The sequence below is a fragment of the Tursiops truncatus genome, chromosome 5 (genome assembly GCF_011762595.2).
Source record: "Tursiops truncatus isolate mTurTru1 chromosome 5, mTurTru1.mat.Y, whole genome shotgun sequence".
Taxonomy (NCBI): domain Eukaryota; kingdom Metazoa; phylum Chordata; class Mammalia; order Artiodactyla; family Delphinidae; genus Tursiops; species Tursiops truncatus.
Window position 1 is genome coordinate 92,409,070 of NC_047038.1, and position 6,000 is coordinate 92,415,069.

Genomic DNA, 6,000 nt, shown 5'->3' on the forward strand with positions numbered 1-6,000 from the left:
ATTCCTATTTTTAAAATGAGGAAACTGAGGCTTAGAGAGGTAACTTTCCCAATATATATTATACAGTTAGTAAATGGCAGAGCTGGGTCCTAAATCCATATAATTCTGATTATAGAATCCATGATCTTATTACTACCTGCACTGGGCAGGGTTCTCCAGAGAAACAGAACCAAGAGGATGCATCTATGTCTCCATCTCTACCCTCTATATGGAGAAAGATTTTGAGAGAGAGAGAGATTTATTTTAAGAAGTTGGCTCATGGTTGTAGAGGATTGGTAAGTCCAAAATCTGCAGAGGCTGGCATACTGCAACTTTATGGAAGAGTTGCAGTTCAAGTTCAAATGCAGTTTGCTGGCTGAATTCCTTCTTGCTCAGCCTTGTTTATATTGAGACCTTCAGCTGGATGGATAAGGCCCACCCACATTACAGAGGGTAATCTGCTTTATCCAAAGTCCACCAATTTAAATGTTAAATCTCATCTAAAACACACAAAAATACCCTTCACAGAAACATCCAAAATAATTGTTGACCAGGTATCTGGGTACCATGGCTCAGAGAAGATGACACATGAAATTAACACATGAAATTATACTACCCTCTACAATAGTGACAACTTGGGGACCAGACTGCAAACAGCCCTGAATGTCATACTAAGCAGTAAGCTGGACTTATGAAAATTAACCAGTGGCTCTGTCTGAGAGACATGACCTTGAACAAGTGACATTGGATGGGGTGTTCCCATAGAATATTGTAATTCCTTTAGGAAATGTATCTTGGAATATTTGTCTATCATGCTTGATCTTCAGTCCTGTTTTGACAAATGACAAATACGGTTTTTATTAACATTATATTTTTTCCTTTCAATATTTTCCTTTTCAGGCCATATATTTTTAGTAATCAGCCTTTCACATATTTTGAAATGATGACTTTCATTTCAAAAATATTTTTCTCTATTATTTATTCTCCCCTATTTGGAGCTTTTCTCTTAACTTTTTCATTCACTTTGATGCTTTATTTCAAGGTTTCCTTTTAGTCATGTCTCCTATGAGAATGAAATGCAAAATTAGAGAAGAAGACAAAAATATGGGTGCAAACTAAAGAACCCAGTTTGTACATCAGCTGGACTTGATGATTCCAAAGGTATAAATATTGTTCAAGTATCATTTCTTTGATGACTGTGAATAAGAAAAGCTGTTTCAAACTTGCTGCTGGAGATATTTCTCTTTGTAACTAACATAGAGCAGGAAACTCTTAACTTTTTTTGTGGAGCCTCAGAATTGAAAATTGCACTGGTCCCAACCTGTTCTTTTGACCCACTCCAGTCTGGGTCCCCATTGAGGACATGACACAGATAGGGGGTGGGCTGGAGAGTGTTGTGAGGACACGTGAAAGTGATGTGGCGTATACATCTATGGATACATCCTATGAGGAGAGAACAAGAAGCAAAATGTAGAAAACCAGTAGAGCAAAAGGTACAACAAGTTGGAAAGGAAAGCAGAACTGGACTTGCAGAATAAATAGGGGTTGAGACCTGCTGGTAAAGCATAAAACAAGGTTAGAGAGTTTGGGAGCTAAATTTTGGGCTATGAATTTAGCCCATTTTAAGCTTTCCTTCTTAAGAACAGCATGATATAATTTCTGAGCTTGAAAACACGGGGAGGGGTGGATAACACCACTAGATGGTTTGGTGAATTCTAGCAGATGAGCAGATTTTGTGTGAGTGAAGAAGACAGCACCATTCAAAGGAGAAGCTAGTTTCCTAAAAAAGGAACATTTAATGCATCAGTGCTCTTCTGTGTTCCTTTCTCTCTCTCCCCTATCTCCTGTTGCTATACTGATCATTCTACAAGCTCAATCAAGTGTGATTTCCATCTTTAGTGCTATGAAAAAAGGGCTTCATTAATAGCATGAAAGAACAAATAAAGGTTTTAGCAAAATCAGGTTCTTTTATTTTCTAACATATCAACACAAATATTACGTCAATGACATAGTGGAGGTTTTGATAGTTTATTTATCTTTCTATCTTTAATAAAATTATACCTAAACCATCTTGGAAAAATAGTTTTCTTATTTTACCTTGAAAGATTGCCAGTGGAGGTATACTTATAAATTCTCTAAGTAATCCATTCCAAAGGAAAAGTCTCCTTTTAGATGTGTTCCTTTGCGTATATCAGAAAGCTATTCTTAATATGTTGCTCATTTGAACTGTGTGATAGTGGAAACTAAGACCCAAAGATCTGACCATATGAAATACACTTTGGATCAACCCAGCTAATTTTGACGTAAATCTTAGAAAATGATCTGCTAATTTTGACTTAAATCGTATTTATACTTATAACCACTTGCATTTTAAAGTGAAAAAATACATACCCGAAATCCACTACTCTAAAGTATAAGATAATTTCCATTCCTGAATCCAAAATGTCTTCTGAATGCTTAAGGATAATGTTGTCTAAGGAGGAAAGATAATGCTGGAGAAATATGGTGAGAGAAATCAAGCTTTATGCTGAAGAAACTGCAGTTTTCTATGGACCTTCCCTCCCTCCCACAATAACAGATCTCCTCCTTCAGACCTCTCAGAGAGGCCCACTGATCAGTTTTTACAGGTCCATTGAAACTTGGCCTCTTGACCACTATCAGGAATTTACAATCTACATATAAATAGGTAATGAATATTAAAAGATTAATTTGAATGCCAAGTCAGTTTTTTTTTAACTAGAAAATTGTTGAATATAGAACAGACTTCCTTTGACAGCTACTCCCGCATACATTATATGTACCATATTCCTTACTGTAGAAAGTTACAGTTAAGGTCATAGAAACTGTCTTGTCCATAAGAAAAAAACAAGGCTATCGATGTTACTAATAGTATTGCTCTTATGTTTATACATATATCTTGTATGTGTAAGTATCTTGCTCTTTGCCTTTGCCTTTAAAATATATTACTGCTTTAGTTTTTAAAACTGTTCAGGGCTTCCCTGGTGGCACAGTGGTTGAGAGTGCACCTGCCAATGCAGGGACACGGGTTCGTGCCCTGGTGCGGGAAGATCCCACGCGGAGCGGCTGGGCCCGTGAGCCATGGCCGCTGAGCCTGCGCGTCCGGAGCCTGTGCTCCGCAACGGGAGAGGCCACAGCAGTGAGAGGCCCGCGTACCGCAAAAAAAAAAAAAAAAAACCCAAAAAAACCCCACAACTGTTAAAAGCCAAGGGTTTATTCCCTAAGTTCTCATTCGTCACTAAATTCAAATTGAATTTATAAAATGATAGTGTCAGAAAGCATATGTTGATTTTTATAAGTTTAATATACACTAAACAAAGGAAGCAAGACAAAATGCAATTTCCTATGCTAACAATACCAGGATCCTTTATCATAGTACTAAAATTATCCCTAATGTTAGGAGTTAGAGTAAAAACCAACAATAGGAAAGGTTTTCAAAAGATTCTTTTGAGTACAGGGCCTTTTTTGTATTGAGTCAACAATTTTACATTAAAAAGTTCAGTAAAAAACCAAAAAACAAAAACAAACAAAAAATTCAGTGAAGTGTGCTGTAATCAGTACATATCCCCAGCTTCCACAGCAGCTTGAGAGGGTAACCGAAGGGGTAAGTGTCATGACAACAGTGCTGGCTCTGAGCTCCCCCTGTGTAATTGCTGGCACCTCAATTCTCCTGGCACTCCAAGTTCCTCTTTTCCCTTGGCAGGTCCTAGAAGAGTTAACTTGATCTCTCTGCCAGTCTTTAAAAGAATCCCATCTTTTTGTCTCTGCCTGGTTGCTTTGGCACAGCTGCCCTGCTGGCTCTTCAGGTGTCTACTGACCTCGGCATGACACATGGGGGTCACTGCCTCACAGTTTGTACTTAAAATCATCCCTTCCCAATGGCTGATTGATGTTGGATTAGGTCCCTTGCGGTCAACATCTATGTTGTTATAGGGTAAAGGGGGAGTGAAGTGAAGAAGGGGCCCTCTCTCTGCTGGTGCTTCAGTCCTTTCAATGAATTTGTAAGTAGGGTGGTCTTGCTTTCTATTTTTATAGAGCTCACAGTGTTGCATTTTATGTTGACACATTTCCTTACGGTTCTTAGCTCTTAGGCTCTCACCAACTTCTGTGGATACTGAATCCGGTAATATTAAATGTGACATTACTTCATCAACACCTAAAGTGTCTTGACTCTAACTTGTAGCTATTCAGGTAAGTTCCCTACCCACTCTGGGTCACCCCAAAGAAATCAGGGGGCAGCCTTTGTCCCTCCTCTGCTCCCTTCCTGTGGAGACCACTCTTGAGTTCCAAAGTATTCTCTCTATCTGAAGGCCCGGTAGAGCCTCTGGTGGCCCTACTTTCTGATGTACGTAAGTAAAGACAGCCCCCATGTTAAATGTAACTTTTACTTTTTAAGAGAAAAATTCACTTTCTGTCGACAAAGAAGTAGAAACATAAAATTCTATTTACAATAAACATAATTATTCATTCATAGACTTATTAATATAAATAGTACTATGACTTTTCATTTAATATTATGGTTAGCTAAGACAGAGATGAAGAAAAAGCATTGTATCTGAAGATTACATTTTTTTTTCACTTTCATAATTTTTTTTTTCTTTTTTTTTTTGCAGTACACGGGCCTCTCACTGCTGTGGCCTCTCCCGTTGCAGAGCACAGGCTCCGGACGAGCAGGCTCCGGACGTGCAGGCTCAGCGGCCATGGCTCACGGGCCCAGCCGCTCCGCGGCATGTGGGATCTGCCCGGACCGGGGCATGAACCTGTGTCCCCTGCATCGGCATGCGGACTCTCAACCACTGCGCCACCAGGGAAGCCCTTCACTTTCATCATTTTAATTGGCTTTTTAGTTTTAAGATTAAATTTGCAATCAGTCTTTATTATTCAATTTTCTAAGTTTTTCTTTTTCTTATCAGAAACATTTTTGTATATAATTTTGTAAATACAACATTTTTGAATTTAGTTAGATGGAACAATTCAGTTCTTCAGAGTTAACTGGGTTCTTATAAACTGTTATTTACTATCATTCCATAGCATCTTTTGTCAAGCGTCTTTTCTAAATAAGACCCTCAGAGAAGCTCCTGGGAAGAATTATTTCCTGGGATGAAGTATCCTGGCCAGAGCAACATCTTTCCAGGTTGTATTTGCTGGTAAGTCGATGAAACTATGTCTTTTCAGTAGAGTCTCTGTTTCTTCTTCCATGAGTAGGCATTTTAAAAAGTGAATTTTAAGTAACTTTCAAATTCTTTGAGACTCAGAGTGCAATCAATTCTCAAAGGCACATTTAAACACGACACGGTACATTGTATGGTACAGGCCGATGCTGGCGTCAGTTGATTTTGCCTGCCACGGTTACTAGTAAAAGCTGGGGTTATGTGAGACTCTATCTGACTCAATAAACAAATAGCCAAATGTTTACTGAGCATCAGCTCTCTACAAGGCCTCGGACTGAATTGAAATATCAAGCTGACCACAAAACCAGGAGAAAATATTACAAAAACGAGTATGTCTTTTGGGAAATATGCAGTAATGGTAATTTTATGGGAAAATTGGGAACAACGATACAGATATTTTGTGCAACAAAATTAGAAATTTCTGTATACGTCTGGAATGAAATCATCCAGGAAGTCATAGAGCTCTTCATTTGGAGGACATTTTTGATCTGGGGAATCCTACATTGGATTAGGCTTGTACTTACTATTCTTCAGGATTGGAGTAGACCAGATGAAAGGACGCAAATGCCCCAAAATTCACAGGCTAGTCTACCATTTTCCAGTGGTCTGGTGTGAAATTTTTCTGACATAAGTAGAACAAATACTTCCTATTGCTTTTCTAATAGCGAGAAACTTGGCCTTTAGGCTGTACTAGATTGCACAGCTTTGGAGATTCCCAAATTATTTCTTCCCCTAGGGAAAAATCAAAACACTGTCATCATCAGGAAACTCTGTCTCTTGTCAGCTGTTTTGTGTTTTTATTCTCATTTCCTTATTCTCCTTATTTAATCAC